A 13,092-nucleotide genomic window follows, 5' to 3' on the forward strand; every position below is an offset into this window, starting at 1 on the left:
CCCACGGACTGCTTATTGTTTCAAGCGTTCCAAGTCGAGCACTAATGGCTACCTCTCACATAACCGACGCGCCATCCATATCTACGGGTGTAGTGAGCTTACCTCCATGCCGTTCGAGCTATCTCCTCTCCCGCGCACTCCGGTGGCTCCACGATCCAAGTGAAAGCTTTAAGCAAGCTCGATCCTCCCGCTCCAAGCTCCAAGCTCCATTGCCGCAAGCAAGAGAAGAGAAGAGAAGAGAAGAAGAGAGGAGAAGATGGAGAGCTTCTCCTCCTCGGTCCCTCACCCTCACACACTCACTCCCTCACACTCTCACACTCCCTCTCTCAAGCACAAGCTTCAAGCAAGCAAGAAGAAGAAGAAGAGAGCTACTTTTGGCCACACACAAGAATGAGCTTCTCATTCACTTTTCAACTTTATATACAAAACCCTAAATCCCTTGTGGGTGGTCATCCCCTTTTTCCCTTTTTTACATGGCCGGCCGTAGCCTAGGCCCTTTTTCCCATTGTCCTTCTATCTTCCTAGCTTCCTTTCCACCGCCCGTCTACATTTACAAATTGCACAAGTGAGAGCTTGGCGCTCCTTGAATTAAACCCTGATGCACTTGCGCTCTTTTACAAAAGTTTTGACTTGCGCTTTTCCTTATGCGCCTTTCTCCCTTATTTAGGACTCTTCTCCTTGTGCGTCTTTGTCTTCCGTTTCTCTTTGCCTTGGCCTTTGTCTTTGTCTTTTGCTTTAGCTTTTTCGGATTTTCCACCTTCGTTCATTTGAGGGTGGCCTTTGTCTTTGTCTTCTGCTTTAGCTTTTCTGGATTTTCCACCTTCGTTCATTTGAGGGTTAACACATTTCCATTATATGATTCTAGCACCACACACAGACCTGATAACCACAGCCACATGGTTTCAGCTGTCTGTTAGTTGAATCCATCTCCTCCATGCATAATGGGCAGCAATTATCCTAGTCTTCAACAGCTTCATCTATGATTCTAGGCTGTGGCAAACCTAACCTGATAAGGCATTGCTCTCACCTGCCACTCCTAGCGGAAGGGATGGTTTGACTAATGCGTTCCTCCTCTCTGCCGCGTGTAAGCTCTCCTTCCAACACCGTGGTATCCCTGTACCTCTCCTCGGTCCATTAGACGGAACCCTAGCATGACAATACACAAGATTCTGGACTTGTCGAGCAGTTTAAGGGAAGTAGATCGAAAAAGAATGGAATCAGGCGGAAGGGTCAAAAACCTGTGGATAAGGAATGGAGGAAAGAAAGATGGCATGAGAAATATGAACGAGCGAGGGTACAAAGGAATCAGACAACAACACATAGAAGAACGGAAAGAGAAGGTGTATAAGAGAGGATAAGAGAAGAGGGCAAAACACGGGGGTGAAAGAAGCTCGCAGCTATGGCGGAAATCTGCAAAATGAAGGCATTGCTGGATTCTTCAAAGGAAATGGAACAAATTGTGCTCGAATCATAGCCAATTCTGTAGTAAAGTTCTATAGCTATGAGCAAGCTTCAAGTGCAATTCTATGGCTGTACAGTTGAAATTCATGGACAGAGGGAATACGATCCAGTCAATTGCAAGCCATGATGGTGTATCCTATAGATCTAAGCTTTTGCTTTAGATCAAGAATCCATCCAGCCTCCTTTCTGCACGCACCACATTTGGACGGAGAAGACCAGGCCAGACACCACAAGCCCATCATACAAAATGCTGAATAGCTTAGAGCCCCAGGTGAGAATTTTCAAGATTGTGGGAGAGAAGGAAGGAGTCTCACTTGTAGCTTTCTTGCTTGCACAATGGGGGAATACACACAAGGGTGGAGGCTGAAAACAATTTTCCTCTTCTTAGTTGTGGAAGCCAAAAGAACTCAAGTACAAAAGAAATAGAAGAACCCTAGATATGGGTCTCAAAACAAACTCAACTAACTAAGGTGGCATACTAACTGAGCCACGAACTAGAGTAGATAAGGATAGCTATCATGTAGCTATTATTCAGGGGCGGTGTACCAAGCGCATCTGCAACTGACAAGTCGGTGACATAAATACACAACGATCACCCTGGCGTATCACGAGTGGAGCTCGATATCTCAACACTCCCCCTCGAGCTCAATCCCAATTCCTGCACACCGAGCAGGTCTCTGAACTTGCGCAGCTTCTCTGCGCCCAATGCCTTCGTAAATATGTCAGCTACCTAATTGTCTGTGCTGACATAAACTAGATCAATAAGACCTAGTAAAACCCTCTCTCGCATATAGTGATAATGCACCTCAATGTGCTTTGTTCTAGCATGATAGACTGGGTTATTTGCCAAGTGTATACTACTCATGTTGTCACAATAAATGACAACTGGCCCATCTGTAGACTGATGCATATCATAAAGTAGCTTATGCAACCAAGCTACCTCACATGTAGCCATTGCTGCACCCCTGTACTCAGCCTCTGTGCTCGACAAGGCAACTGTAGGCTGTTTCTTACTGCTCCAAGTGACTGCAGCACTCCCAAAAGAGAACACATATCCACTGGTAGATCGTCTATCAGAAATACTACCAGCCCAATCAGCATCAGTGTATCCATGCAACTGTATCTGAATCCCAGTCTCATAAAATAGTCCATACTGCAATGGGGACTTCACATACCTGAGTATGCGTCTAGCCGCATCCAAATGTGGTTTCCTTGGAGCTTGCATAAACTGACTTACCAATCCAACAGCATAGCTCAAATCTGGCATGGTAATAGTCATATAAATCAAACTTCCTACTATGCGTCTGTACATAGTAGGGTCTTCTAGAAGCTCACCTGCATCTGTGCTCAGCTTCACATTCTGCTCCAAAGGAACTGAAATAGGCTTACAGCCTGTCATCCCATATTTGGACAGCATGCCCAATCCATATTGCCTCTGCAAGAGCTGTATCCCACTTGGTGATCTAATCATCTCAATGCCCAAGAAATAACGCAGCTCTCCCAAATCCTTCATCTCAAACTTCTGCTTCAATAGCATTTTCACATGAAGGATATCTTCATCACTGTCACCTGTCATAATCAAATCATCAACATAAATGACAAGTAGCATAATACCTTTCTCTGTTTTCCTCACATAAAGTGAGAAATCTGCCTTGGAAATCTGAAAGCCAATAGTGACAAGATACTGTCCTATCTTGTCAGACCATGCTCTAGGTGCTTGCTTCAAGCCATACAAGGCTTTCTTCAACCTGCAAACAAACTCAGGATGAACAGCATGCACATAACCTGGTGGCTGCTCCATATAGACCTCTTCTTGCAAATCACCATGCAAGAAGGCATTCTTTACATCCATCTGATGTAAAGACCATCCCTTTGATGCAGCCATAGCAATGACTGCTCTTACGGTTGCCATCCTTGCAACCGGACTGAATGTTTCTTCATAGTCAATGCCATATGTTTGTGCATACCCCTTGACTACTAATCTTGCCTTGTATCTGTTCACAGAACCATCTGCATTGTGCTTCACCTTATAAACCCATTTACAGCCAATTGCATTTTTACCTTTAGGCAAAGGTACCAATTCCCATGTAGCATTTGCTTCCAAGGCATCCATTTCTTCATCCATGGCTTTCTCCCATTTTTCTTTTCCCACGGCTTGCTCAAAAGAAGTGGGTTCTGGTTCCTGTATCACTTTGACCATATATGCATAGTGAATGGCTGTAAATCCATCATATTTCAGCCTATCCACAGGATACCTAGCTCTCGTAGACCTGTGCAAAGTAGGTTCACTCCCAGGTGCTCTCAAAACATCCCTGGTCTTCCTTACTCCAGGTGTAACAATAGGAGGAATACCCAACTCATCATCAATGCCCTGCTCTAAGCCACTGGATTCACCATCCACATAAGAATGACCTGCATTCACATCAAACATGGGCTGATCAACCTTCTCTTTTCCTTTTCGTGATACCTGCATACCTCTATCTGCATTGCGTTGAGAAGATTCTCCTGATCTCAATCTGCCTATCCATGGCGAAGAATGTGAACCACTGCTAGAGGACGCTCCAGGTCCACTAATATTTTGTGACTGCTGCTGTGAATTCTGTGCAGCATTACCATTTTGTGCATCTACATTATCAATCACATTTACTGGTTTATACCAGCTACTCATCTCATCAAAAACAATATCTCTGCTCACTGTAAACTTACGAGTAGAAGGGTTATAGCATCTATACCCTTTTTACTGCAGAGAGTAACCAATAAAGATGCACTTCTCAGCTTTTGGATCCAACTTGGATCTCAGCTCATCTGGCACATGTACATAGGCAATGCAACAAAAAATTTTCAAATGAGAAATATCTGGTTTCCTACCAGTATACCTCTCCTCTGGAGTCATTCCATGTATTGTTGCAGTGGGAGTCCTGTTCATTATGTAGACTGCTGTAGCAACTGCTTCAGCCCAATAAAAATCTGGCAAGTCTTTTTCATTGAGCATGGCACGAGATACCTCTCCAATATGCCTGTTTTTCCTTTCTGCAATTCCATTTTGTTGTGGGGTATAACTGCATGAATATTCCTGCTTTATGCCATGCTCCTGCAAGAACTTTGCAAACTCATTTGAGAGGTACTCTCCCCCTCCATCTGACCTTAGGCATTTTATTTGCAGACCTGTTTCTTTTTTAGCCATAGCTTTAAGGGTTTTGAAATGCCCAAAAACTTCACTTTTCTTTTTCATAAAATACACCCAAACTTTTCTGCTATAGTCATCGATAAAAGTGACAAAATAATGACAGCCTCCAAGAGATGCAGCTTTAGTAGTCCACACATCAGAGTGGATTAATTCCAATGGCTTCTCACTCTCTTGAACATGTCTAGGAAATGGTTTCCTTGCCTGTTTTCCAAACTGACAGGCTTCACATACCTTATGCATTTCTGCAACCTTGAATTTTGGCAATCCTGCAACAATATTTTGGGCCTGCATTGATTTAAGTCGCTGTACATTAACATGACCAATGCGTTTATGCCAGATATCAATATCTGCAACTACACCGGTCCCATGTGCAAACATTGCTGCACTCAATTCAGACATGTCTGCATCCAACGTAAACATTCTGCCCTTCTTCTTTCCTTTTGCTATCAAGCGACCTTTATTTTTCATATCCTCAACAAAGCATCCATGAGGATTAAATCTGACCTGCAAGCCCTGCTCAACCATTTGACCGACAGAAACCAGATTCTTGGTGATATTCGGGACATGAAATACATCGGACAGGTATTTATTTTTCCCATCCTGCATAGACAAGGGAATTTTTCCAATCTGCACAATAGGATGTGCAGTATCATCACCAGTCTCCACAAATCCTGGTTTTTTCATTTTCCTTGCATCCTCCATCCATTCTGCATGACCTGTCATGTGGTTTGATGCACCTGAGTCAACATACCATACATCATTGCTTTCTTCTGCACTTGTCACAGAATTGTTCATGTGCTGCACCATGAACAAATGCTCATTTCTGTCATCACCCTGTCTGTTAGAATATGCATAATTCCCTTGTTGCAGTTTTCCATTCATGATGTCATTCTGCTTTTTATAGCAGTCTTTAGCCATATGACCCATTTTACCACAATAGTAGCATTCAACATTACTGTTTGCATTTTGACCTCTTTGCCATCCACCACGACCTCTTTGGCTCCCCCTGCCTCTAGAGTTACCACGTCCTCCTCCATAGGACTGGTTTTCTTGAGTTTGCTGCATATTCTGATTTCTACCACGGCCTCCAAATCGGCCTCCTCTACCTCTGCCTCTACCTCTTCCAGTATTTGAGTAGAAGACAGCTTCTTTTGAAGTTCCTCCTGAAGAAGATGCACCACCATTTCTCTGTTCCTCAGAAATTAGAAGAGCAATCAACTCCTCAAAATCAGGAAATCTTTCACGAACTGAAATGGATGTCTGAAACTGTGCATAATCCTTTCCTAGACCATTCAAGGTCACAGAAACTAAATCATCATCTTCCACTGGTGACCCAATGGAAGCAAGTGCATCTGCAATCTTCTTCACCTTCATGTGGTAGTCGTTGATGCTCATATTTTCTCTTTGCACATTGTGCAACTCTTGCTTGAGCTGCATTTTCCTGGCTTGCATATTTGTGCTATACATTTTTGACAAAGTATCCCATGCCTCCTTTGGCATACTTGCATCCTGGATATGCACAATCATAGAGTCTGAAATGCTGATAGACAGCCAATACATAACTTTCCTGGCTCTCTCATGCCATGCTTTAAATGCCTGCATTTGCTGTTGATTGGGAACATCAGGAAGAACTGGTTCTTCTTCATTTTCTGCAACAAATTCCCAATATCCTTTTCCCATAAGGAAATTCGTCATTCTAAACTTCCATGCTTGGAAGTTGTTCTTGTCAAGCTTTTCAGTGACAATCTGTGAAAGAGAATCAGATGCCATTACAGAAGACTGCAAAAAATTCTGTCACTACAAAAACCACAGCTTCACCCTCACAAGGGCAAATCTGCAAAACTGGCGAAAGTGGTATTTGACCACACAGTCACTTCCTAGTGACGATTTTGCATCAACAGGCAACAGGGATGATTCTGTAACTCCCAATGTCTCTGCGCACAAGCATACAATGCAATTTTTACAGTAACTATTCACCGACCTGTAGAACAGTGGCTGGACAGCATAAAACTGGGCCTTTTCCTGAGTGTGTGCAGAAAACTTCCGCCTCCAAAACAGGTCCCGAAATGGCCTCAAATAAAAAAAACAAGGTCGCCAAGGGCTAAAGCCCTATCCCGCAGCATATACTGCCCTCTTGCTTCACCGCGAAGGGCGTCTCAACCTGAGACAATGCACTCCTGCACTTTCCGGCTGTGCTACCTGCAGAGATCTGCTCCCAAAACAGAAAATGAAAGCAACACTGCTCCTCTTACCAGAACACCGCGAGCTTGGCTTGCTTTCTTGAGCTCCTTACCACGAACAAGGCTCTGATACCATGTCAAGATTGTGGGAGAGAAGGAAGGAGTCTCACTTATAGCTTTCTTGCTTGCACAATGGGGCAATACACACAAGGGTGGAGGCTGAAAACAGTTTTCCTCTTCTTAGTTGTGGAAGCCAAAAGAACTCAAGTACAAAAGAAATAGAAGAACCCTAGATATGGGTCTCAAAACAAACTCAACTAACTAAGGTGGCATACTAACTGAGCCACGAACTAGAGTAGATAAGGATAGCTATCATGTAGCTATTATTCAGGGGCGGTGTACCAACCGCATCTGCAACTGACAAGTCGGTGACATAAATACACAACGATCACCCTGGCGTATCACGAGTGGAGCTTGATATCTCAACAAGAATCCATTTTAATGGATCTCTCTCCTCAAACAGAACCAACACCAGGAGTTGCAGCGTCCCCCACAGACTTGTGAACGCATTCACTGACAACCTCGCTGGGTATTGCTTGATCACAGGGCTCTGGATGACAAGCCAGAACGAGAAGGCAATGCACATGCCAACAAGGTAGAAAAGCCCCCAGTTGCTAGCTCTTCATTCCCACCAAGCCCCCCCCTCTTGGATTGAGAAAATGCCATGGCTGCCTAGGGCCATCTCCCAAAAGCTCTTCATGGCTGACGAGCTCGGATCATTCAGAGTGCTGTCCTGTTCCACTTTGATGACTGCTGGTCCTTTGTAAAATACCATGACAATGGCCTCAATCACACATAGAATAGTGCCCAATACCTTGGCCTGCCCATCCAGCCTCTTGATATGCACCTTCTTTTGGCCAAATGCAGCTGCAATTATGAATGTGATTGCAGGGATTGAGTTCTGGATCGTGGCTGCAAAGGTTGGGGAGGTGTAGGATAGGCCTTTTAAGAAGAACGCCTGACTGAGAAAGACTCCTGTGAGGCCCAAAAGGAAGAACTGGCCAACCAATGACCATGTGTCCAGCTGCTCTAGAGATCAATGGGCTAAGCCCCCCTCAGCAGAGCGCTACCACCATGACTACATCAACAAGTAAGGAGGGCCCAGGCGGCCTGCCTTCCTTTGCGTCCACTTAGAGATGGTCCAAAGAAGCCCTGCAAGCCATGATTCTGCTCTTCTATAGTTCAGAAGAGGTTCAATTTCCCTAAAGGAATTGTGGAGCTTTATGCTGAGAAGGTCAACAACTGTGGGCTTTGTGCGATTGCCCAAGCTGAGTCATTGTGGTACAAGCTTTTGGGTGGTCTTGCCGTTCAAAGGGTGGTCTTGTTGTTCGAAGGGCGCCGTTCAAAGGGCCTGCTATGGAGTTTTGAGATTCATTTTTGAAAGTGGTGCTAAGGGTTGTGATGTCATTGTTAGTGGCAAACTCAGAGCTTAGAGAGCCAAGTCCATGAAGTTTAAGGATGGGTACATGATTGCATCTGGTCACCTAGTTAATCTCTACATCGATTCTGCTGTTCACCATATTTTACTTAGATAGGGAGTGCTGGGTATCAAGGTTAAGATTATATTGGATTGGGTTCCGAAGGGCAAAGAAGGGCTTGCTATTCCTTTGCCAGACAATGTAACTATTCACACTCTAGAAGAAGAAGAAGAAGTTTGTGAAGAATGAATCAAAGGAGAGGAGAGCATAGCAGAGGGAGTGACCCTCCTGTAACAAAGAACCCAGACCCTCAAGAATGTGAAGGCATGCCTTGCGACTAGCAGAGTGTGCTACATCTTGCTCCATGGAAATTGCATAGTTGAGGACTCAAAAATAGAGAATTGGCTCAATTCTAATATGGGGATATGGATGCTATGGATGCGGTATGGTTATGCCTCAAAGATTATATCATAATTGCAAAGGATACTGACACATTGACCTTTCTTGGCAATGACACTTATGGTGGCACTCATATGCTCATACTGACCTTGAGATGTCTATGAACTTGTCTATGTTGGCAATTATGTGCCCCTATTTGGCAGTGATGCTTATGTGGTCATGAGATGATCATGTTTGACAAGGTTATGCTCTTATTGGCAAATGCATTTGGCCATGGTGGCAATGGTTTGGATCATATTAGCAGCAACTTTCAGCCTACAATGATTTACAAGACAACTTCCAACTCATAGGTCCCCCAAAGGTCCTCATTCAGTTTGATAATTTGGTTAGACCCTATAGGGTATCAACTGTTCAAAACAGGCCTCTCAGAGTTAAAAACAGGGCGCTGGACTACACAGTTCAGCCACGCATTTCTTATTACAGATTTTTTTGTATAAGATGTGTTATTACATATCTATGCTCTTTTCCTGGAGGGGATCGATACCTTTGATTAGAGCTTGAAAGCTCCCCGATCGGAGCTCCCATTGGAGAGTTATAGCCACTTTTGTATGCAGTGATCTTGTGGGACAGGCAGCAGTCCTACACAATCAGCCCACAAAAGTCTATTACAACAAAGCCTTCTTGTGTGAGCAAGTGAGGGTCCCATAGCTCAATTCGAAGAGGCATTCCCCCCTTCGATCTGGACCAAAAATCTCCCCATTCCGCCCTACGGTTTGGGAGATAAGCTCAATTTTGTGCTCAGAGGTACTGTGGGACAGGCAATAGTCCTACACAGTCAGCCCACAAAAAGTGATTACAGCAAAGCTCTGATCATTTATTGTCAGAGATATTTTTACATGGCCTCGTAGAGGGGATCAAGAGATTTAATTTGAATCACAAATTTTGGCGATAGGAGCTTTCTAGCTCAAGATATTGTCATTTTTGTAACAAGGGGTCTGGTGGACTGCACCTAGTATGGCAGGCCACAAGGGTAAAGCAAAGGCCCAAGAGGACTTCTAGCGTGAAATAAGGGACTCCCATACCTCAATGAATGATCCTAGCTCAACCCAAGAGGATTGTGAAGACATGTTTGAAGAGGATGCCCCCGAGATGGACCGCTTCTCTATGCTCAACCATACTCTATGCCAACATGAGACCCGTCATGCCGACCGGCATCGAGAGTTGGAACAATGCCATAGGGAGATGGAAACCCGCCAAGATCAGTGTCATTCTGAGATGATGGCCAAGATGGACTTAGTCATCGAGTGCATGGGTGCTCTCATCCCCTCCATTGCCCCCTCCTCGGCTCAGCCCAAGGAGCATGTCCCTCCCCATGAGGCCAACTCCCCTCCTACCTTGGAGACCGGGCGTAACCCACAAGGTTTTGGTGGCACCCATGGCCTTCCCCATAGCACCTATGAGCTGGGTGAGCCCCCTATGCGACATGATGAATCCATTCTCCCATCACCCATGACGAACCCTTCTAGCCCATCCTTGGGACAGCAGCTCCCCCATAGTGGAAGCTATATGTAAGGGCAAAATGAAAATTTTGGGCAGCATAGTATGCAGGGTACACATGGGTAGCATGCACATGGCAGTTTTGGGCAGCAAGGACCCAATGTTCAGTTTGGTTTGCATGTATTGCATGGGCAGTATGGAAATTTTGGGTAGCAAGGCCCCAATGTAGGTGCACATGGGCAGCATGGGAATTTTGGGCAGCAAGGCCCTATTAATCAGTTTGGTCCACATATAATGCATGGGCAGCATGGCACCCATGGACATTTTGGTCAGCAAGGCATGTATGGACATTCTCATGGACATTATGAGTACCATGACCATTGGAATGGGTTTGATGTGCAAAGGCAAGTGCATGCACCTACTTATAGTCAACATGCATATGATGAGTGTGAATATTTTGAGCAGCATGCATCTGATGACTATATATGTTCTTATGAACTACATTCTGGTCACATACATGGACAACCATCTAGACAGCATTATGTACATGGACAACATCATGCAAATGTATATGAGTATGTACATGGGGAGCAACGTCATTATTAGCAATGGAGTGCTCGATATCATCAACCACTTGATTATTACTATAAGCAACATGCGCATCCTTATGAGCCACATGATACTTCTCAAGAATGATGCCATAATGAGAGCATCTCACTACCACAGGCTCATGAGCAGATGCCCCATCAGCCCAAGGCCCTTACCTTTGAATGCCCAGTAATAGCCACGCATGTGAAACTCATGGACATGAAATGCCTAGGGATTGATGCATTGAATGCTGTATTGATTGCAGCCTCATATACTCCAGTCCGATTTGACCTAGTGGTTCCTAATGAGTTTATGGACAAGTCAATGCATGCTACCATATGGGTCGGTAAGGATCTTGTGCCACCATCAGTGCTTCATGATGACACCATGAATTACTTCTATGATACAGCGGATGTATTGGATCACAATTATCCTTTTGACCCTGGTGGTAGTATGGTGACCCATGCTTATATGGATGACCCTTGTGCTCTTGATGCTTATTATGGAGGTCATCCATTTGATCCAAGGGAATGGAATGGTCTTGGAAAAGCCCTATGCTGATCAAGATTTCACCTGTGCAGCTCTTTCCCTACTCCGAGGATGCAATTTTGATTGAGCAGTAGCTAAATTTGCCCCAGTCTGAAATGCAGACAACTTACAGACAACATACTATTTCAGAATAATTTTTACCCTACATTAATGACAGTCAAGTGTCACCTATATGGCTTGAAAGTTCGCTTCATGAGCTTCATTTTGACATGTCACATGCCTCAATCGGAGCTGCTCATGGAAAGTTATGACCAGTTTTCTCCAGCAGACCTATTCTGGACAGCATGCTATCCACTGTTTGTCAGCCCCTAATTGTCAAGAATTGGAGGCCAAACTCATATGCTATCAACTTGCACATGTCATATACATCATATACACAATTCTATGCCCCAATTCCACATGAGGTTGTACTTCCCCATACCTATATTCTCCTTTGTAATGCTGAGCAGAGTAGTACTCTGCAACCCCCATAAGTCCTCTTTTTGTTTTTGAGGGCAAAAACCTTCGGAGTCGGGATGGAATGTAAAAGAGTGGGAATAGACGGGTAGGACACGGGTTAGCATGGGAATACCCAGTTATATTGACAGGGTATATAAGGTGTCGAGAGACCCAATTAGGGCATTAATTATCAATAATCAAGTCTCTCTTTTCTCCTTCCTTCCAGCTTTCATGGCTTCCCTCCTCTTTCTCTCTCTTTTCCTATCTTTCTCTCTCTTCTGCTAGTCTTTCTCTCTCTTCTTCTTTCATCTTCTTCCTCTTTCTCTCTCCTCTCTATAGTCTCTCCCTTCTCTCCTTCTCTCTCCTAGGTCTCCTTCATTATTTCCTCTCTTCTCCCTCACAAGATCCTCTCCCTCTTGCATAGCGTCCTAGTCTGCTCTTCCATGACTAGGTGGTGCCCTTACCTCATTCACTTTGTGGCAGAAGGGAGTTTGGCATAGTATAGAGGCTGCCATATCGAATTTCCTTCGTCAGTGTCCAAGCTTGTACAATCATATCTATTGGCCTTTGTACCACTATAGAATGTACATCCACATAATCATTATAAATGATGCAATCCATCCAATATCTAATGAGATATTAAAAGTTCTCTCCAAGTACACCAACATATCAAGAAATAGAAGAGGCATCAAGGAGGTGAGATTGGGTTTGTCCAAGATTGGCTCTTTTGAAGATGATGTCACTATAAGAGGAAACCATTGATCTATCACCATCCAATACAACTCAAGGTTGATATGCTCTTTGACATGTTATTCTCCCCTATAAGTGATTGTAGGAGCCATTGAACTTGCATCTCCGTCACTTTCCTTCTCCATGGATATGTTCAATGCAAGCAAGTAGAGGGTCATGACATTGTTGTGTTTCACAAGTTGGAAAGGTATTGTACTCGGTGCCCATAGGTGTAGTGCATGCTATTTGCCATGATGCCACATGGGCCAAGTACTTGTTGATCACTCTTTTTTAGTTCTTTCCATGTTGCATGCCCATGAGTCCAACGGTACCCATCCATCAATGGAATACGAGTGAGCAATGAAGGTGCTCACAAAGCCTTCCATGACTTGGAGATTAAGATCTAGCATTGAGAGAACAAGCTCTAGGATAAAGACCTTGGAAAACACCTCAAAGATCTCATCACATTGGCTAGTGAACTATGTGTTGTAGATACACTCATCAAAGTATACATGAGCATCATCCAATAGGAGAGTTATGTTGAATATAAAGAGATGAAGAGAGAGTTTGTGAAATGAAAAAATGA

The 13,092-nt window shown here is 44.1% G+C and overlaps 1 pseudogene; it reads right to left on the minus strand.

Moving 5' to 3' along the window:
- Positions 1-1,623: 1,623 nt before the first annotated feature.
- Positions 1,624-10,154, minus strand: LOC148030674 (protein WALLS ARE THIN 1 pseudogene; annotated as a pseudogene).
- Between the last annotated feature and the right edge of the window lie 2,938 nt (positions 10,155-13,092).

This window comes from Lygodium microphyllum, chromosome 10, assembly GCF_053477565.2.
Source record: "Lygodium microphyllum isolate KBCC chromosome 10, Lygodium_microphyllum_v1.1.10, whole genome shotgun sequence".
NCBI classification, from domain to species: domain Eukaryota; kingdom Viridiplantae; phylum Streptophyta; class Polypodiopsida; order Schizaeales; family Lygodiaceae; genus Lygodium; species Lygodium microphyllum.